The sequence below is a fragment of the Peromyscus californicus genome, unplaced genomic scaffold, assembly GCF_007827085.1.
Source record: "Peromyscus californicus insignis strain IS unplaced genomic scaffold, ASM782708v3 Scaffold_8__1_contigs__length_139910024, whole genome shotgun sequence".
NCBI lineage: Eukaryota > Metazoa > Chordata > Mammalia > Rodentia > Cricetidae > Peromyscus > Peromyscus californicus.
The window spans coordinates 108894714-108917256 of NW_026294606.1; the positions used below are offsets into that span (position 1 = coordinate 108894714).

Here is a 22543-nt window from a genome sequence, read left to right on the forward strand (position 1 = left end):
AATGGTATTGCCTGAGAACTGGCTGCTATTTTTGGCTCCATTCGTGCTTTGAAATCATAACTCTTTTTACACAATAGTCTAGTTGAATTTTTTTATTACCAGGCCATTGGCAAATATACGAACTTTTAGCTTAAAAGAAGTCTCACTTCATTTTATACATTGGCCACTTCCAAACAATTTTATCTGATGATTGATTATCTTGTAGCATATCTTCCAACTTTTGCTTCCATGAGTCATCTGACTTAAAGAAATTAGACATCTTGGTGTTGTTCCCTCTTCCTTGGTTAATACAAGCAAACTAAAGGAGCATAGTGTTTCCGACTACAAATACACATGGCAACTGCTGCTTCTTTTGATAAACATTTCTTAGTCAGTCAGGACTGTTGTCACTAAAGTGCACCTGACGATTGCATGCTGCAGAGTAAAGAACTGGGACTACAATTTTAAACAGCCAGTGAATTCTGCTTTTACTATGTGTCCTGGTTATTCTACACCTAATTTATTTTGAAGAGCTGACGTGACACATGACACCCTCCCCTTTCTCTCTTTTCATTCATCTTCTAGAATTCCTTCTTTCAATAACTTTTTTGGCAATAATCGTAAAATGATATTCATTCAATACCTCCTTATGGTGATATTTTATTTGTATTAAAATGTTATTTGTATGTTAATAAATAAAGTTGCCCGGGGGTCAGAGCTATTAGCAAGCCATAGGAAAGCAGGGCAGTGGTAGCGTACGCTTGTAATTCCAGCACTTAGTAGGCAGAGCTGGGTAAGTCTCTGTGTGTTCAGGGATACAGCCATTATTGGATACACATGCCTTTAATCTTAATACCAATCATGGAAAACCTGGAGGCCTATACAGACAGGCTGTGAGGAGGCGGTCATGTGGTTGGGTTTACAACCAATGAGAAGGCAGGACAGGAACTCTATATAAAGACTTTAACAGAGGGGTAGCTCTGGTTCGGAGAGGTAGGACCACTGCAGGAGGAAGGGTAAGGTTTTGGCTCTTGGCTCTGACCTCTTGGCTTTCTTCTTTGCATTGGTTCTGTGTTTATTGTTTGATGGGAAGGTTGGATACATCTACATTTGGCGCCCAACGTGACAAGAATTCATTAAAAACCGATTGGCTTGGCTTGGCGGCAGGTCCGGTTTCCAGCCTGGGCGGCCCGGCTGCCTAGCTTGGGCCCAGGCCTGACTGACCCGCAGCTGGAACTGCTACAAACAACTCAGACCTGCCCCGCTGAACAGGGCCCCTGCCTGTAAAGCCAAGGCTTGACTCGGCTCAAGCGGCTACACTTTCTCTTTCTTTCTCTCTCTTTCTCTCTCTCTCTCTCTCTCTCTCTCTCTCTCTCTCTCTCTCTCTCGCTCTCGCTGGATTCACACCTCGAACACCAGGTGGCTGTGAAATTCCCTGGGATTCTACTGTTCTACCCAGACTTGGTAAGTCAATTAACATATCTATTTAAAAGAGAATTTTTTTCTACATTAAAAAAAAAAAATGGGCTTTATGTGTACATTGGAAGAAAATTGGGCTTTGTTTGAAATTTTAGGCACTCTGACAATGGAACAACTATATGAAAAGATTAATATTGATCGAATTATTCAGTTTATTACTTTTCTTATCCTCATTTTACTATTTAAAAAGATCGTCAACTTAAGTGCCAGGATAACAGTCTTAGAAAAACTTGTTAAACCGGTAAAAATGAATTATAGAGAAATTCAAATTCAGACAGAAGAAATAAATAGTGAAGTTGTTTCAAAATTGGATCGTAAGGTTACAGAAAGAAAGCCAGTTTTCACACAATCACCCTTAATTTATCCAGTAGCCGTACAGCAGCTACCTGATGAAGAGAATGAACAAAATACTTGGGTTCCAGTTGAAATGTTAGACTTACGAAGATTTAAGGAGGCAATAGCATCTTATGGCATGCACTCCCCATATGTAAAGCAAATGTTAAACACCTGGTCAACTTGTAATAGGATTATACCAAAGGACTGGCGGGAATTGGCACAGGCTGTTCTTGAACCCGGACAAAATCTCCAGTGGAAAATGTGGTTCAGTAATGAGGCTAAAAATATAGAAAGACAATGGAGGGATAGCGGAATACAAGTCTGCCAGGATCAGCTTATTGGCAAAGGCCAATATGCTTCAGTACAAACACAATGTTCATATGATGTCCAAACCCTACTTCTATGTAAAACGGCAGCTTTGAATGCATGGGACAGAGTTGAAGAACCAGGAAAAAAAACTGAGTCATTTACAAAGGTTATACAGGGCCCCAAAGAATCTTTCACAGACTTCTTACAAAGATTGACTTCAGCAGTACAAAAAATGGTCCCGAATTCACAGGCTAGTCAGATAATAATTGAATCTTTAGCCTTTGAGAATGCAAATGCAGCGTGCAAAAGAATAATTAGGCCGTTAAAGGCAAGATCTGCACCTTTGGAAGATTGGATTAGAGATACAGTTAATGTAGAGGCTTATGACCATGATGATATGTGGGTAGGAAAAGCAATTTCAAAAGGTTTGAGCAATGTTAGATGTTTTGGATGTGGAAAGCAAGGACATTTGAAAAGGGATTGTAAACAGGTCATTCCTAGAAATAATGTTTCTTCAAGGAACACTGGCAACAGAATGCCCCTTCCTTCTGGAGTATGCAGAAGGTGTGGTAAGGGAAAACACTGGACCAACGAATGTAGATCAACAAGGGACAGACAGGGTAACCCTCTGCCTCGAGCTTCGGGAAACTCCCAGAGGGGCCTCAGGCAGGCCCCCACAGTAAATCCAGTTCAAACCTTTCCTGCAGTTGTAGAGGAAACCCCTACTCAAAGCAACTAAATAACCAAATGTCTATTGGAATAAATCATGCTAGTCGAGATGATGAAACAGAGAAAATAGGAAATACAGGAAAAAACATAAAGAAAATTTTTTGGCAAACTTCTATTAATGAACAAAGACCAAAACTAACAATAAAAATAAATGGTGTTTTGTTGTCTGGTCTGGTAGACACAGGTGCTGACATTACCATAATTGCACCAGAATTTTGGCATCCAACTTGGCCTCTTCAGGAGGTAAACATTCAACTCTTAGGAATTGGGACATTATCTAGAGTGAAACAAAGTGTAAGATGGCTTGAATGTATAGGTCCAGAAGGACAGAAAGGAAAATTAAAACCATATATGGCTAACATAGCTATGAACCTGTGGGGTCGAGACTTGTTACAACAGTGGAATACTCAGATTAATATCCCTCCAATCTCAGAAACAAATCATAAATTAGTACATGTTTCTGAGAGAAATATTAAAAGATATTATTCTAATGAGTGCTCACCAGCCATCCATGTCATACAAGAACAGGGCACAACAACTGATAATCTTCCAAAAACATTAACAGCTCTACCTTTAAAATGGTCAACAGACAAGCCTGTATGGGTTCAGCAATGGCCTTTAACAACAGAGAAACTCCAGGCTTTACAAGAGCTGGTGGAAGAACAGTTAAATGCTCATCATATTGAAGAATCAACCAGCCCTTGGAATTCTCCTGTATTTGTTATAAAAAAAAAATCTGGTAAATGGAGAATGGTAACAGACCTTAGAGCAATTAACAAAGTAATTCAGCCAATGGGCTCTTTACAATCTGGAATTCCTTTACCTACTCTGTTACCAAAAGGCTGGCCTCTCATAGTTATTGATTTAAAAGACTGTTTCTTTTCAATACCCTTACAAGAAAAAGACAGAGAAAGATTTGCTTTCACAGTGCCTACTTATAATAATTCTCAACCGGTTAAAAGATTTCAATGGAGGGTTCTCCCACAGGGAATGTTGAATAGCCCAACTTTGTGCCAATATTTTGTAAAACAGCCATTAGAAGTGGTATGTAAAAAATTTCCTAAATCTATAATTTATCATTATATGGATGACATTTTATTAGCTGATTCAAATGCAGATACTTTAGAAAGAATGTTTGAAAAAGTAAAGAAAATTTTGCCTTGCTGGGGATTACAAATTGCTTTAGAAAAGGTACAAAGAGGAGATTCTATTAATTATTTAGGATATAAAATAGAACTTCAAAAAATTAGACCTCAAAAAGTGCAAATTAGGAGAGATCGACTACAGACTCTTAATGACTTTCAAAGATTATTTGGAGACATTTCTCATCTAAGAACTATTGTTGGGGTAAAAAATGATGAACTGAATAATTTGTTTAAAACCTTAGAAGGTGATAAGGACTTAAATAGTCCAAGAGAATTATCACCTGAAGCTGAGAAAGAATTGGCCTTGGTAGAAAAGAAAGTACATGAAGGGCACGTAGATCGTATTGATCCAAAGCTGGATTGCATTTTGGTTATTTTACCTTCTAGGCATTCCCCAACAGGAATATTAATGCAAAGGGAAGATATTATATTGGAATGGATATTTTTACCAAATAAACCAAATAAAAAATTAAAAACTTATGTGGAAAAAATCTCTGACTTGATTTGGAAAGGAAAATTGAGACTTCGTCAATTAGCAGGAATAGACCCAGCAGAAATTGTCGTACCTTTAACTAAGGAGGACATTGAAAAATTATGGATAGAAAATGAAGCTTGGCAAAAAGCTTGTAGTAATTTTTTGGGAGAAATTAACAGCAAATATCCCAAAAGCAATAGAATTGATCTTATAAAGAGAGCTGATTGGATCTTGCCTCAAATTGTGAGGAAAAAACCCATATCTGGAGTTCGTACATTTTATACAGATGCCAACAAACAAGGAAAGGCAGGTTACAAATCAGAAAATTTAAGTAAAGTGGTTCAAAGTCCTTATAATTCAGTTCAAAAATCAGAATTGTATGCTATTCTGTTGGTATTAATGGATTTTTCAGAACCTCTCAATATAGTAACTGACTCTCAGTATGCTGAAAGAGTAGTATTACATATTGAGACTGCAGAATTTATCCACGATGCTTCAGAATTAACTTCATTATTTATTCAATTACAAGATACAATCAGAAAACGGAGTCATCCTTTATATATAACTCACATCCGATCCCATACTGGTCTGCCAGGCCCTCTAGCACAAGGCAATGATGAGATTGATAAATTATTGATAGGAAATGTGCTGGAGGCCTCAGAATTTCATAAAAAACATCATGTAAATAGTAAAGGTTTAAAAAAGGATTTTTCCATAACCTGGCAACAAGCCAAAGAAATAGTAAAGAAATGTCCTACTTGTTCCTTCTACAATCAAACACCATTACCAGCAGGATGTAACCCAAAGGGTACTCAGAGGAATGAAATCTGGCAGATGGACGTGTTTCACTTTGCAGAATTTGGAAAACTGAAATATGTACACCACACTATCGATACTTATTCAGGATTTCAATGGGCAACTGCTTTGAGTTCTGAAAAAGCTGATTCTGTAATCACTCATTTGCTAGAAGTTATGGCCATTATGGGTATACCTGCACAAATCAAAACTGATAATGCTCCATCATATGTCTCTGTTAAAATGAAACAGTTTTTTGCTTATTATAATATAAACCATGTTACAGGTATACCACATAATCCTACAGGTCAAGCAGTTATAGAAAGATCAAACAGAACTCTAAAGGATATGCTAAATAAACAAAAAGGAGTAACAAAAACCCCCAGAAATAGACTACATAATGCTCTATTAACTTTGAATTTTCTCAATGCCAATGAGAAAGGAACAACAGCTGCAGAGAGACATTGGATAATAGAAAAAACTACAGAATTAAATCAACCTATATACTTTAAGGATGTGCTGACCTCAGAATGGAAACCAGGGTATGTGTTACATTGGGGACGAGGTTTTGCTTTTATTTCTACAGGAGAAGATAAGCTGTGGGTACCATCAAAATTGATAAAGGTTCGATTTGAACAAGAGAGACCTCTTAATTAGAGGAGGTGATAGTTCATCAACTATCGTAAACATCCAATTTAAACTAACTTACACCAGTAACACATGCCTTTTCATTTAATCAGATAACTTGTCAAAAAGGAACATCCCCAAAAAACCTTGGGGAAAGGTTTTTGTTTTGTCTTTTAGGAGAATGAAGGTTAACGAATTTGAAGAACACTGGACAAATGAGACAACTGAAGAAAAGGAACAAATCATCTATCCTAAGAAACAGAGTGAAATGGCATATGGGTATGTTATCTAAAAAAATTTTATGTCTTCCTAAATGTTTGTTTCTGCTTTTCTTTAAAGATTTAACACTATTTAACTTCTAATAGTCCCAGTTCAATTAAAATTTAAAGCTGACTTTGGAGTTGGAGAATGGCTCTCTCCTTCTTTAAACTCAAGCATGTTGTTAAAAGGAAAATGCAAACTCCCTGTATCATGCCAGAGGAAAAGAGCCATCTTCTGCTATGGGACAGGAGAAAAGCCAAATTAATTAAGGGACTATTCTATTACGAATCTCAACTCTTTGATTCTATTCTGATTCTTTAAACTTTTCTTAAAGTATGAATTTTATATCAAAATTTACAAGATCAATATATATAGATATATATACATTTTAAACTTTGTTAAGATATAAATGGTCATATAGAGTACTAACTAATTCTAAAAAGTCGCATATAAAGTCTTTGTGTTCGAGTCTCTTATCAGTTTTTTGCAGGAAATCACGGTTAGGCCTAACATCAACTGAAGTCTCCAGGAAGAAGATGGGGCCCCACAACAACAACAATTCCACGTGGACAATAATAACATCACTAAGCTGACAAACATCATCTACAGATCAGCTTTGAACTACAAAGTGCTCAGAGCAATTTTGAGAAGAGCTAGCTGAGATGATCCAGTCTCAAAGACTACTTGAATAAGGATTTGAGATAAACCCTGAATTTTGGCATTATACACAGACTGGATAACGAAGGATATATTTTCCTTTCCTAGAATTTGACAATTAACCTAAAATTTTTCTTTCAGGATAAAGATACCTTCGCCCATACCCAGCAGGAAGCAATTTCAAGAATACGACGCCCACATTCCCAAAGAGGTGGTGTGGGGCGGTTGGTTTTTTTGGTCTTTTAATGGGTTTTGGGTCTGGGATAATTTTCATTGATTAGGGGGGTTGGTTACAAGTTGTTGTCAAGGGTTAGGAAAAAGGCTAAGCAAAGGAGATTAGATTTAAGGTTCTTATTAAAAAAAAAAAAGAAAGAAAGAAAAGAAAAATGTAAATACTTTACATTGGATTGGATTGTTTTATATTGTATACAAATTATATATATTGAAATTGATATTGTTAGAAAATGTTATATATATTTTTCTAATTGTACCATTCATCTAACAATATAATGCAATTTTCTGATCCTTGAATGTTATTACCAACTATTAGGATATAAAGAAATGAAAGTTAGTAGTTAGATATTATAATAGGTATAGTAGTTAGATATTATAATAGGTATGTTTTCAAGATTGAGTAGATATATTTTAGATAGACAGGTTATCTTCAAACCCTTCAGAGATCTACAGAATATGGCATTTAAAATGTTTTAATAACTTAGAAAATTTTTCTTTTTTGTTATGACTATGAGACATGTCGGCTCCTGGCAGTACCAATCTACTTCAGAGAAAATATGGGCATTGAAGAAACTGCATATGGAGTTAACTTTCATTGTGGCAAAAGTTAGCCACTGGACAACAAAGTATCCTCGAATCAACAGGACAAAATGGACAAACAGGACATAAAACAAAGGATTACTGATTCTTGCCAAAACAAGTGTGGTTATGGCTTTATCAAAAGGCATCTTCAGAGGCCAGGACAATATGGCACCATCCCTGAAGTGGCCTTCACAATTCGAAAAAGGTACAGTGCCCTTTTCTTCGAAGGCAGCTGAACAGGCAGTGGGCCGATGGCCTCTGATGTGCAATGGAACAGCAGCTGAAACAGTTATTCTTGAAGAGTAACTAAGCTCACGCCTCTCAATAGTAGACTGGCATTTGATGGAGGGATATGGAGAAGAATGGGATGCTGAGATGAAGCCATATATATATATACACAGCCAGGAAGAATGGACAGCTGAGTTGGAAAACCATCATCAATTTCCAGAATTTGAAATCCTGAATCATGACATGACACTGGTGGAATTCAGGTGTTTCTGGTACATGGACTACTCTCATTCAATGTGAGGTTGAACTGTTGACCTTGTGTACATCCTGCTTCACAAATGAGTCTGTCGGATATGCTGGGCCTATAGGCTGAAGATGATGCCCCAGCACTTCGGAGAAACCTCAGGTGATTGTCCAGACAGCTGTCTGTTTCTGTCAACTCACAAATTTTTTGGAGGTTGCTTATGTGCACTTCCTGTTTTTATTTTTGTTAGCTAATATTATTTCCTTCTTGGGTCTCTGAGGGAGTTGAAGATTAGTTAGTTATAGTTGAAGGTTAGTTAGTTATAGTTGAAGATTAATTAGGATACATTTTGGACTTACAAAAATAGGATAGATAATGAAATTATTTTCTCTGAATTTGTCAAATACAAATGGACTAGACATTGTTTAGGTATTTATTACTTGTATATATTGTATATAGTTATTGTCCTTTTGTATATAGTTTTTCTTATATTAGTTATAAGCTTTTTCTTTTTTTTCCTTTTTATTAAAATAGAAAAGGGGAAATATGGTGATATTTTATTTGTATTAAAATGTTATTTGTATGTTAATAAATAAAGTTGCCCGGGGGTCAGAGCTATTAGCAAGCCATAGGAAAGCAGGGCAGTGGTAGCGTACGCTTGTAATTCCAGCACTTAGTAGGCAGAGCTGGGTAAGTCTCTGTGTGTTCAGGGATACAGCCATTATTGGATACACATGCCTTTAATCTTAATACCAATCATGGAAAACCTGGAGGCCTATACAGACAGGCTGTGAGGAGGCGGTCATGTGGTTGGGTTTACAACCAATGAGAAGGCAGGACAGGAACTCTATATAAAGACTTTAACAGAGGGGTAGCTCTGGTTCGGAGAGGTAGGACCACTGCAGGAGGAAGGGTAAGGTTTTGGCTCTTGGCTCTGACCTCTTGGCTTTCTTCTTTGCATTGGTTCTGTGTTTATTGTTTGATGGGAAGGTTGGATACATCTACACCTCCTTATGCCTGTATGTTTGAGATAAACCAATAAAGTACTAATATTAACAGTTACTGGCTTTTAGATATCTGTGCATAGACATACACAAGAAATTCAGCATAAGGGATGATACACATATAGCACATATAGAAGACAGAATGATCAGTGAGAGTCTTTGTGGAGAAGGAGATATTTTTCAAAAATGTCTCACCTCATGTCTGCATTTTGTATTACAGTAGGGACAGAAAGGAGGCAAGAAGGAACAGAGAGAGGAGAGAGGTGTCAAAAAGCACTCATTGACAATTTAGAATATTCAAGCCACAGACAATTTTCTTTTCTAAGGAAAAACAATTCTCAGAAGCAAGTACGGAAGACGTTATCATCTTAGAGCTGCAGAAGTCAGTCTTCTAGGTCAGATAAGCAAGGAGCACAAACTGAACTCAAGCCTTACTTAGCCTGTTCAATTTACAAGACCATGTTCTATGTCAGTAGAGTCTGCCCTTCCCCTGATGGAAATGGAGAAAACACAATGTGACTGAGCATTGCACAGACATATTAAGCAAAAAAAGATCACAGATGATGATCCTTGGAGGCTGAAACTATCAACAAGCTGCTGACAAAAGGCTGGTACAATGACATTAGAGGACCCAGGTGACTTCCGCATAGAGCGCTGGGCTACCTGAATACCTCTCGTGTTTTGCCATCCTAATCACTGCCTTGTAGCCTTCTTTGCCTGTGTTCCAGAACAGCTCCAACAGATATGAAATGAATATGTATATCCTTTGGAGATAGCTTTCAGAAATCATCCTTGTGTTGGTCATAATCAGTAATCATGGACTTTTAGAAAGAAGTTGACACATCAGAATCTTTGGAGCAAATCTTTACATTGTAGGGGAATACCCTCAGAGAGAAAAAGGTGGTCATACAAAGTCCAAAATCTATATCTCTTGCCTCAGATATAAAGACTTCAGATTTTTAACCAATTAAAGGTGAGGTGACTCTCTGTCACCCAGGAGGCGGTCTCTGAGCACCCTCATGTCCAAAATACTCTCACACAACCTCGAGCTTTGGAAACTTATGCCCAATTCCCATTCCCATATTTACACAACTGGCCATCACCCATATTTCTACTAGTCAGCAAAGTGTAACTTTAACTACCGATTACTTTAGTTAGTCCCAGGAAAATGATTCTCAGTATATGTTTTGCTCTTGCTGCTACAGCTAGTACAATGTGAAGATTTGATTCCATTTCCAAAACACATCCAAAATCATCTCCTCTGTTGTGAGTCTTTAGTCTAAATCGAAGGTCCTCATCTGCTTAAGTGACCAGTCCTTAGCTGCGCATCAACAGAAGACCAATGAAAACAACAAAATTTATCCAATAAGTGCCACTACATGTGGATACGGTTTGGGAGTCTTTTCATAGTATACAGAGCTCTGGGTTCTGTGTGTCTGCATTCTATACTGAAGCTTATTAAGCTTAAGTTTTATTGATCTCTTTTTATGTTATTAAGTACTTATCAAATCCCATTTTATGTAAAAGTCCTTACACAATCTATTACTATCATATGAAACATTCTGTTCCACATGTATCCCAGGTCTTCTGTACACCATAACGCTTTTCTTCACCACCTTCCCTGTGTAAGTTAGGTTCACAGTTATACTACCTCTAGGACTTGAGCAACTGAACATTATTTAATAATTCACTGACCAACTGTTGGCTGACATTGAGTAAAAATGTCCAGTGCTCTGAAATTTCCCATCATTACCTATAAAGTGTCCACAATACTCTGTAAGATAATAGGAAGAGTTTGAATGAAAATATTTATGCATTAAATAATGAGTACTGAAATATTTTCCTTGGCTGGGACATAATTGTCGGTAAAGTGCTTGCTGAGCATGCCTAGGGCCTTAAAGTTCGTTGGGTGCTCTTTAATTTTACAAGGAGCCCAGAAATTTATGCAGTGAGGACTGAATCATGTTTTGCATCACACAACTAAGGTGACTATCAATCAGAAAAGACAGACTGTTCCAGAATATTGCTTCCTGGAAGAAAGCCCTCAAGCTACCTTTGGTCTAAAACTACTCCAGTTTTTGGTACATCTTGTGTTACAAGGAAACACCACTATGTTAGCCCTTGAGCCAGGGATACACTGGGAGAAGGAAATATGTTCAGCAACTAGATCAAATATGGAAATATTCACCTGTTATCCTAAGCATATTCAATTGCCTTAAGTCTAGAACATTAGGAAGATTAAGGATGATTCCTGCCTTTCCTTTTCCAGTACTGAGTGAAAGGTCATGAAAATTGGAACACAGATCTCTATGGAACCCTGTTGTCCAAATTGTAGGCTATTTGCAAAGCAAGCCAGCCTCAAACTTGAATACATTTCCAATGGTTCTCCTGGAGAGCAAACACATTTAAATGCTTCTATTCAGGATTTTTAAAAAGGATGTAAATGTATGCACATACGAACATGGAAATAGTCTTCTGTGAGGTGTTTCAACAAAGCACTTTCCCAGTCCATACAGCAAACACAGTGAAGTCAAAAAGCAGCAACAGAATTGCCATTATGCATACCTGTATACTTAATTTTAGGAAATTCGTACACTCTAGGAAAGTTGTCTGCATCCCATCATTTTGTAAATTGGATTATCTTTTTAAAAGCGCTAAAGGAGGTAGCTATTTTAACTACCTTCTGAATGAAACCTTTGGTAAATTGAAGGCTCAGGGTTTTTGTAATGTGAATAATCGGCATCATTAAATTCACTTTGTAAACAAGGGACACTCGCATCATGTTTAGATTCAAGCAGATGATCCATCTGCTTTAGGTTTGGGGACTCATTCATTCAGCTAGCATTATTCATGCATTTACTATTCATGAATTCATTCTACAAATATTTACTGAGTGCCTACCATATGCCCAGTACTGTGTTAGAGGCTCAAGTTATAGGAGTGAACAAGGGAGAATATGTATTTTGCCCTCCTGAAGCTTGTATCTTAGTAGGGTGAGACAACCAACAAAAATAAGTCAATAAAATACAGAGTGCTATTTATACTAGATATATTCATTATGGACAGGGATAAATTTGTCACAATGGGTAGGAAATGATGGTCACTGGTGATTGGAGTGATGAGTGGGTGCTGATGCTGATGAGAGTCATAGGAATGAATGCCCAGGAAGTGGGCAAAGTGACCAAGTAAGCACAGAAAAACCAATCGAGAAAAGAAATCCTACATAGATACCATACAAGCAACAGATACAAGTGTCTTGAAGTTGGATTACTTTTCCACTAACAATAGCAAAGAGATAAATTAGATCCTCAATGATCAAAGGGGCCTCTACAAGGTAAACGAGAGCTGCTCATTTGCACCTAACAGAAAAAGGAGGTCTTGGTAAGATGGTTATTCTTAGCATCCTGTGGAAGTCAGGTAATTCAGTGCTTTTATTTTAAACCCACAGATTTATGCATAATATGGAAAGAGGCCATTTGCACATACACCTCCAGGCTCTTCCTTACAACTTCCTTCTTGTTCTTATACCTTCTCTGTTTCTTTTTTTAAAGTTGAAAAAAAGTGTGTGTGTGTGTGTGTGTGTGTGTGTGTGTGTGTGTGTGTGTGTGTGTGTGTAGGTCAGAGAACAGCCTGAAGAAATCCTGATCTGATTCCATATGAATCTGGGGAGACTAAACTTGGGTCCACAGGCTTGGTGGCAAACTCCCTTACCTATGGAGCCACCTCACTGTCTTTCTTCTGTTTCTTCTGCTCTTTCTCCTCTATCTGCTTTCTTCCTACCTGTTTATCATCTACTCTTCAATTAATTATTTACCTATGTATGAAGCAATGTGCCTCAGGATCTGATAGATGTCCTCCACCATGAGAATATGGAACAAAATTCATTCTCTTTCTTCCTCCTGTTTATCATACCAAGACTGAAGTCCATCAGAAGTTTCTCCACTGAAAGCCAGGCTAACGTGGCAGACACTTTGTAAGTAAACACCCACAGACTGGAGTCCTAGCTCTCCTGTTTACCAACTGTAGTCAACTGGCCAATGCATGTAACTTCATCTCACAGTTCTCTTATCTGTAAAATAGACACAATAATACAGCCTTTGAAAGAGTATTTAAGCCGGGCGGTGGTGGCGCACGCCTTTAATCCCAGCACTCGGGAGGCAGAGCCAGGCGGATCTCTGTGAGTTCGAGGCCAGCCTGGACTACCAAGTGAGTTCCAGGAAAGGCGCAAAGCTACACAGAGAAACCCTGTCTCGAAAAACCAAAAAAAAAAAAAAAAAAAAAAAAAAAAAAAAAAAAAAAAAAGAAAGAGTATTTAGAGGATTGTTAGTTTTGTACCTAAATGTTTTGGGGATATAAAACAGGCTGAATAAAGCCGAATGGTTACTTTATTAAGTAACCACTTATTTACTTTATTAAGTAAAATTACATTATTAAAGAGCTTACCTTCTTCCTTTCTGTCACGAACCTTGATAAAAAAAAAAAAGTGAGCGCAATAGTTACACTGATTTGAAGTGAGGCTGAATGGTCCCAGTGACCAATTGTCTCTGATGTTTTACAGAATTCTAATGTTTTATAGTATTCATGTCTATCAGAATCTATGTGATCTGGTAACTCAAGATGGTTATGAGAAAGAGATGATGGGAACCTGTTTTTGCCTGTTGAAGAATGTATCAGCTGCTCTAACACTTCACATACCCCTGTAGGGACACTTTCTCTTACTCAGCTCTGAAGTCTCTCTCATGGAAGAATCAGGTTCTGGTCTTTCATTGCCTTAACTACCCATCTTGTCTTGTGATACGCATAGTCCAACAGAGTAAGTCAGAAGAGAGAGTCTCCAGTACTGGACCTTAGAACTCCAAAGGTGTGTATATTCCAACATGATGATGTCTTGTGTGGGTTCTTTCACTATGAGAATGTTATCATGTTAATATAGAAAGAATGATGAGAAATCCAGAAAGACAAACTGAGTTTTCCTAAGCCAACTCACTCTAGACCAAACAACCCCAACCAAATCACAGATAAGTGACTAAGTAAGTGTTGTTTTTAAGCCACTGAGTATGGAGACCATTTATGCTATAATATTAGCATGATAGTATTGAGCCAATACCCTGGTTTTAATTCCCTCAGAAATATTAGTTCATTCAAAACTATTCTCTGGTTTGTTTTCTTTTGTATGTGTCAGACACTGAGAGAGCTGCTAGAAATGGTTGTAGATATTAGTCATAAGGGTTTCATCATTTCCCTTAGGGAAATTTACAGCCTAGGTGAGAAGGGAGGGATTAAAATGTTACTTACAGACTTGTGAGGAATTTCCTGGGAGGAGCTGTCTGCAGTCAGAGTTTAGCAGGAGGTGGTGAGCTGCTTGCTCCTAGTGGCATAAAAGGGAATTGCACATCTGAGGTGCTTTGCTTTATCTGTCTGTCTGTCTATCTATCTATCTATCTAGCTATCTAGCTAGCTAGCTATCTAGCTATCTAGCTATCTAGCTATCTATGTGCAAGTGTGTTTTGCCTACATGTCTATCTGTGTAAGGGTGCTAGATCTTGGAGATAAAGACAGTTGTGAACTGCCATGTGGGTGCTTGGAATTGAACCTGGGTCCTTTGGAAGAACAGTCAATGATCTTAACCACTGAGCCATCTCTTCAGCCTGATGCTTTGCTTTTATAGGAAAGGCAGACAATTTTAATTCCAAAACTTCAGCTCTTTAAGAATTCCCCACCCCCTTCCCAGAGCTCAACTTGGACAAACTTTCATTTACAACTATGGGGAATAATGCCCAGAAAACAGGGATGGCTCATCCAGCTGTCACTCGAGGAGGAATTTGTGTTAGACATGGGAACGAACCCAGAGCCTTTTTGCTCTTGATATTGCCACTGCAAATGATGGTGTTAGTAGAGCTTTCAACAGCCATAATATTCTAGGCTGAGATTCATATTTCTAATTCCCATAATTATAATCTATATCTACAACATGGCTTCTTCTTCAGATCAATGAAGGTGTGGTAATCAAATATAATAATAATTAATAGTAATAACCAAGAGCTCCTATTAGTTGAGTTTCTGCTCCAGGTACAACGCTTACTGTTTCAGAATATGGAGATACTGAATTTCCACAACAATAGTGGTACAGGCAATAACCTTATTTTACAGATCTAGAAACTGCATTTGGTAATAGATAAAGGCTTGCTCAAAACCGTGCACCCAGTGAATGATTGCTGTGTATTGGTTTCCTATGAGATAAGACAATATTTTGGGGAAAAGTTCTTAAAGACTTAGAGTAAAGCATTTCATCCTCCAGGGAATTCTATTAAGCTCAGAAAGGAAACAATTCAATAGCTTCAGGAAGCCCCTGAAACTGACCAGATTCTCTGGGTTCCCCCTTTGCCAAGTTTATATAATCAGCCTTAAAGACTGCTGAGTAACACTCCCAGACAAGCTGGGCTGCCTGGAAGTGGCACTTGGATTTAACCATAAGTCATGCAGTGTACTTTGGAGATCTTTGATGAGCCATGCTGGGCTGGGCTTTTGGCAGTAGAGATATTTTTGAGACATTTCTGCACCTGTAAGTAAATCCAATATGCTCACTAGCTCACCAAGTTGGACTTGGGCTTACTCTTACTTTGGTCTAGAATGACTTGACATTTTTTCAAGTATTTCCATAAAAAATAGGACACAACAAGACAGAGACAGGATTCAGGTAAAGATCAAAGACACGGTGTTTTCTTTCTTTCTTTCTTTCTTTCTTTCTTTCTTTCTTTCTTTCTTTCTTTCCTTCTTTCTTGAGAGTTGACTCAATGGTTTTCACACGTGATCTTTGTCTTTGTGCCCTCTCTGCTTGTGGAAGGCATGTCTGGAAGCTAAATCAGTTTTGAAGAAATATATTCCCTGCTTGAATTTTGGCCCACTTTTAAGGCCATTTACCAAGGGTCTCTCTAGAGCAAGAACTTTCTAGAAGGTCTGGGGAGCCTGGAGCTTCTGACTGGAAACAAAGAATAGCAATGTAGACGCTGGCTATCTTCGGAGTCTGAGGAGAGACACATCAAAGAGACATGGTCCCTTTGATGAGGGAAGACAGGAAATTATCAGCCCTGCTCCAAGGATAGAGACAGAGACCAGAAGAGGATCATTTGGGCTTCCTCTGGATCTGGATTAGAAAGCACAGGCAACTTGAACCCTAGTTTCCTCCCTTGAAAAACAAGAAAAAAGCCAGAAATAAAAGCAGAAGAACTTGGTAGCTGCTTGTGAAACTGGTGTCTTCCTTTTCTTTTTTCTTCTTATTCTTTTCCTTTTACAATCTGAACTGAAATCACACTTTACTCCACCCAAGTGCTTAATGTGGATTTCTATGACAGATCCTAACATAGTCATAAAAAAAGAAAAATTCCCCTCTGAAATGCACACTCTGAGCTGTGTAGGTGTGCCTAACAAGTCAGGGAGCTAGAATGCCTGAGTCTAGTTCCTAGGAATTAATCACTTATGAGATTTAAAGGGGGAGGGGATTAACTTCCTTTAGCATTTGTAAGGCTCTCAAACAGCTTCCAAAACAGAACTTGCCAAATAGAACTAAGGCGGTGATCTTCCATAAGAACAAGACTTGAAAAAACAGTTTTTCACTTACTTTCTCTCTCCAAATGCCTTGCAAGAAGTCTCCCCTAAGGGCTGAGTTGCAGGTCACAGAATGCCCTGAGAATCTTCCTGAAAGAAATGCCTTTTGGCTTTTTTATTATCATCTGAGGTGTTTTAGCAAATTTGTACAGCCATCACTGCTATTTCGTTTACAGCACTTCTGAACAGAAACTGCTTTCATCCTCAAACCACAGTAGCTGATTCCTGTTTGTAACCTCAACCTTGGGCAACCACAGATCTGTTGTCTGTATCTGTAAACTTGTCTTTTGGAGACACTACATATTAGTGGAATCATGAAATTTGTGATATTGTTTTTCACATTTACCGTATTTTTAAAGTTTCTTCATGATGCAACAAGCATCAGTTTCCCTTTCCTTTCCGCTGCTGAATAATGCTCCATTATTAATGGACACATCACTTTTTTTATATCCAACTCATGTCTCCATGGCCATTTGCTTTGTTTCCCATATGTAGGACCCTGTAGCTAATGCTGCTATGAACATTCATTCGTATGACAATCTTGGTATGGCGTGCTTTCTCTGATTTTGAGGACAAAGAATTCTTGGCATAGAATTGTGTAAAGACCGTTCACTTCTGCTATCCACTACACAACTCTGATTGAAGTGTGCAATGCCAATTGAAATCTACCAAGCAAAACTTAACTTCATTTTTAAGATTCCATTATGTTATCATTCATGAAGCAGATAGTCTAAAGAACAATTGTTGTTACTTAATGAATCCTGAACAGAAAGCGGAGGACAATTTTCAGCTAAAGTCAGATCGGAAGTGAACAGGCTCAGCCTGAGATATACCTCCCAAAGGAGTTCATGAGACTTTGCTCATGGATGCCCTTCTCATCACTGGCTCTGAGCCTCTCTCTAGTAAAGGGTTACATTGAGGTTAGCTGTAAGTTTCGTTTGTTCTTTTTATGTCCACGTGGAAAGGATGCAAACATCCAGGCAAAGGTTTGTAGCCCTTTCAGAGCCATAAATAAATACTAGGGCAAGTCCGACCCTTTTCCCTCCTCCTGTCCAGTAACATCACTTGTACATGGGAATGATTAAGTAGCAGCCTCTGTGTTCTTTTACAGTGGGGACTTCCGGTGGCGGTTTGGAACCTACCCAAAGTTTTAGGGTTCAGATGCACGACAGAGCCAAAGAGATCAAGAAGAAAGCAAAACCTAGCCTAATGGTGGAAAGGGCTTAGGTCCCTGAGCCAACATGAGCGAGCGGGCAGAAGCTTGCACTCTCCAGAGATTCACTTGATGCTCCCCTGTGCCGCAGCTGCTACAAGGCGGGTGTTGTGGCGGTGGCGGTGGGAGGCCTGGCACTTTGGGCACGATCGGGAGTGAGGGAAGCGGAAGAATAAGTAAAGTGGGTAACTGGAAGCTTAGCGCCCTCTTTTCCTAGAAGAAGAGTGGGCAGTTTAAAGGCCACGTCCACACGGAGTGACAGAGGCTTTCTTTCCCGGCAGAATGGTGACGGGGGTGGGGGTGGGGGACAGCACCCAGTGTCACAGGGACCCCGAGGTGCTGTGGAAAACGCAAGCACAGGGCAGATATTGCAGTCTTGCCTACCTCTTGTCCCTGGTCACATTTCCCGGAGCCCAAGGGAAACCAAGAAATCTGTGAGAGTTCCGGGTCCCCTAGGCTGGTGGCTAAGAGCTCTGACGCTGGGATTCAGCAATCATCTGCTCTCCCTGGGTCCTCAAGTGTCCTCCCCTTGCGCTTTGGATCCTAGGCGTTCTCTTCCTTCCTTGGTCTCTTTCCCTCTAACTTCTGGTCCCTGTTCCTCGCCTCTTGGTTTTCTTGCTTCTGCTGCATTGCCCAGCTTTTCCCTTGTGTCTTATGTATTTATTTTTATTGTTCTTTTCTTGGGGTCACCATTGCCATGCCACCACGACCCTCAAGATTCCTTTTCAACCTTCACCCAGTGGAAATTTCACCTCTGCTCTTCCTACCACCTTTCAGGTTTGAAAGTTGTCCTAATCCAAGGTCCCCATGGAGGCACGGATCATTCATTACTCCACATTCACAGAGCAGGTCCCCACACTGCTCTAGGTACCAAGAGCGCCCCGCCTAGTCCCTGGCGTTTTTTCGGAAAACCCAGCCCTTCTGCCCAGACACCTCCAGAATGGGCAGGAAGTGGGTTGGGGTCTCCCTTGCTGTAATGTGTCCTTGAGGGAAAGGGATAAACAGGAGGCTGAGTCTGGGTGCTGGCTATTCTTCACGTAGGCCCATCCTCTAGAGGAATGGCATTCTCTCTGGGGCCTTGAGGGGCTCTGCGGTGACCAGTGGGGGAGGCAACAAGTGAAACTATGGGGTGGGGGTGGGGGGTGTTGCTTGTACCTGGCTGGGCAGAAACCAAGGAACACTCCTGGCTGGTTGACCCCAAGGAAGCTCTCCTCGCGTACCCGCCGAGACTTTGCATATACGGTAGAATAAAATTGAGAAAAAACAGAGGTTGAGTTTTTTTTCCAAGTCCGAATGCCTCTTTTCAGTGTCTTCACCGCTCTCCCGGAAAACCGACTTCGCAAAGGATAGGTGATGGGGTGCTGAAGGCGCGCGAGGGGGTGGCTGAGCAGGAGCGGTTAACGTGGAGAGATTTTTAGAGGGTGGGGTGCTAACTGATAAAGAATAGAAGGCGCTCCCAAATTCCCGATTGCCTCCCCCACTTGGGCAATGCCTTCCATCCAATCCACCCTCCGGCCGGCCAGTCGAGGCCCTAGCTTGTCCATCTGGAGCGGATTTCAGGAAAAGAGGAAAATGGGGGCTCCCAAGCCCTCTCCAGCTTCCCTCCGTCGCCCTTCCTGATTGGCTGTGTATCCCTGGAGCCCAACTTCAGTCGCTTCAGACTCAGTCTGAGCCCCCACAGGAGACTGAGCGCCGCGACCCGGAGCAGGAGGGGCGGCCACCTATCCCTGGGTTTAGCATCTCGCGGGTTCCCGGAGGGAGGGGCCCGGACAGGGTCGGCCCCGTTGCCTCCTCCAGGCCCAATTCTCCGCGTCTAGCAGCCCCGGTTCCTCTCCGCCCCCCTCCCTCTTCTTCCCTCCCAGCGGCGGCCTCCCTCCTCCTCCCCCCTACCCGCCCGCCTGCCCGCCACCTCCCCCCGGTTTCTCATTCCTGCCACTAGCGCGCTCCGCGGCTCATTCCGCGGCCGCCGCCAGCTGAGGGGAGCGTCGCGGGCCGAGGAGCAGATGCCGCGGGGGCCGCTCGCAGCAGCCGCCGCCGACTTGTGAATGGGACTCGGACTGGGGCCCGGGCTGACACCGCTGCGCTCACCCAGTGCCAGGGACCGCCGGCCGGGAGGTCGCGTTCGCCCGCAGGGGCCCCAGGTGAGGTGCTCTGCCAGTCTCTAGCCCCCCGTCTAGATGGGGCTTCTCGGAGTAGGCAGAAAGAGAAAAGAATTGCTTCTGGAAGAGATTGTCTACGAAAGGGGAAGGCTGCTGGTTGATGGAGATCACTAATGCAAAAAGGGAGGGGTTTTTTTGGGGGGGTGCTAAAAAGAATATTTGTTTTTAAAATTAGAGAAAAAGAGAAGGCAGCCAGCTGTGGGCGCGGGCAGAGCAGGGGTTTGAGGCGCCAGATGTGTACTCCCCCGCTCTTTGATGTGTTGCCTGGGGTGGGGGGAGCAGTGCTGCACCGAGGCTTCAGCATAGGGACTTGCTATGGATTAGGGCAAAGGACTGCAGAGCTGAGCTCTGGACACGCAGACTTCTCCGGTCATGTCTCTAGGGAAAGTCGCCCCCTGTGCGGTGCCGCCCGCCTGCGCCGCTCCCGTTCCCTAGACAGGATAGCTCTCTGCAGGGTTCCTAGGGGTCTTCCAGCACCTCCGCAGAGAGAGCTACCCAGAACGCAGTCCCGGTGTAGAGAGTGCGGGGGAAGCCCAGAAGAAAGCAAGCGGTCCGAGGCGAGCGGCGATTGGCAGCACTTTGGTAGCGTGGGTCCGGGTCTGCCGACTGCGGCTCCGAGGCCAGAGGCTTCGGAGCGCTTCAACCCTCCCAGTCAGCGCCTCCTCCGGGGGCTCTGATCGCCCTTCCTAAGCTCCTCTTGGTGCAGAGGGTGGTCTGCGAGCGGATCACAGTCAGGCTGGGCTCAGGCTTAGGCTAGAGGAAGCTTTCCAGGGTCAATGTTAACTTTGAGAGTCAAACCTTCCCCGAAAGCCTGCGCCTCCTCTCGGAGCGCGCTCCAAGCCTCCCTAGCTTCAGCACGCTCGGCCTCCCTCCTTGCGCTTGGCCTCCCAGCCGCCGCGTAGGGAGGGCCAGGAGCGGCGGGAAGGGGGCGGCGGCAGGGGCATCCTTCCCCCTCGTTCCAACCCAGCCTCGCCTTGGCGGGGTCTTCTCGCTCTGGGATGTAAAGAGTCCCTGGAGAAAGTGGGACCCAGGAGGCCATGGGTCCCGCTTTCTGCTCTCTTTCTTGCCAAGGCCAGGGTTTCGCCAGAGCTCCGCGCTCCTGCCTTCCGTGGGTGAAAGGTTCTCTAGATGTTCGAAGAAGCCCTGTTGCTTTTGCTAATAAATGCAGCAGGAATTTCACAGGCTATCGCACTGCTATGAAGAAACTGCATCTTCTAATTATTTAACAGTGCCATTTCTGCACTAAGAAGAGTCGTCCCTAAGGGCTGGGAGTGGGTTTGTTAAAGAAAGCCTGTTACTGCAGGAGGGTAGAGATTTGTCTAAAGTCTCCCGTTCCTTCTTCAAGAAGTCTTTTACGATGGCTCCCAAATCTTTTCCTATTTTTTTCCTGATCGTTCTTATCTGTGTACTAGGAAGCAGTTAGTTTTCGGTTTAATCACAGAGAGCAGTGATAATTAATCTGGCCAGAGGATAAATCAATTTCCTTATCGCTAGGGCTTGCAGCGAGGATTTTGCGGGGTGTCTAGATTTTTCCGGGGGACCGGCATGCAGATGTGTTCTCAGGACCGAGGCTCCCTCGGCGGCACATCAACACATTAGCCATGTTGAGCTGAGTGTGAGAGCCTTTAAGGCTGGCAGAGGAAAAAGAGAAGGAACTGACCTTGATTTTATTAATGTTGGAGTTGTTTTTTCCTATGAACAAGGAGACAGAAGCCCCCGAACCTAGAGAGTGATGCTCAACCTTGGCTGCAGGCAGTCTGCTTCTCTTCTAGTAGACAAAGGACTAAAAGTTACAAAACAAAGAGACATAGATGCGGCCAGTACTAGAGGGACCTTGAAGCCACAGGCATGTTAAGTTCTTTACACAATCTCTGGCTCTTAAGTTTTAGGCTTGACCAGTTAGGCCCTGGAATTCGAACCCTCTGTGCAAAACATCTGTCTTGCCTAGTACAAAGGAATGTGAGCAGTTCTCAATAGAGACCAGGCAGAGGCATCCAAAGGCCAGGAAACTTTGCTGGGTGAAAATGGGCTTTGCATCTTGCTTCCAGAGACGTTAAATCTTAGCATGTTGAAGTACTTGGAGCCTATACTTTTATTTTTAGTAATAACCAATGGTTAGTGTCATTATTTTAATTGTTAGTTCAAAGTCTGCCTGTACTGGTCAGTATGTTATATGGAGGAAATATATATATATATATATGGAAAGAAGGAGGCAGGAAAGAAGGGAGAGAGGGAGAGAGGGAGAGAGGAGAGAGAGAGAGAGAGAGAGAGAGAGAGAGAGAGAGAGAGAGAGAGAGAGAGAGAGAGAGAGAGAGAGAGAACTACATCCACCTCTGAGGTTAGGGGATGAACAAGTAATGTATGCTTAGGAAGGATGGAAATGGGATAATCTGGTGAGGCCAGACTTAAGAGATTTGTTCAAAGTGGGTTTGTTGCACACTAGAAAAGAAGAAGAACAAGAAGAAAGAAAGCTTTTTAGAAA

General features: G+C 41.5%; 1 protein-coding gene across 1 annotated transcript in view; it reads left to right on the forward strand.

The window, feature by feature from the left end:
- The first annotated feature begins 19788 nt into the window (after positions 1-19788).
- Cdh11 (cadherin 11) overlaps positions 19789-22543 on the forward strand; it is a 162654-nt gene continuing 159899 nt past the window's right edge. Inside the window, exon 1 of the mRNA XM_052729378.1 lies at positions 19789-20043. The gene's annotated coding sequence lies outside the window, so the exon portion shown is untranslated. The remainder of the gene's footprint in view (positions 20044-22543) is intronic.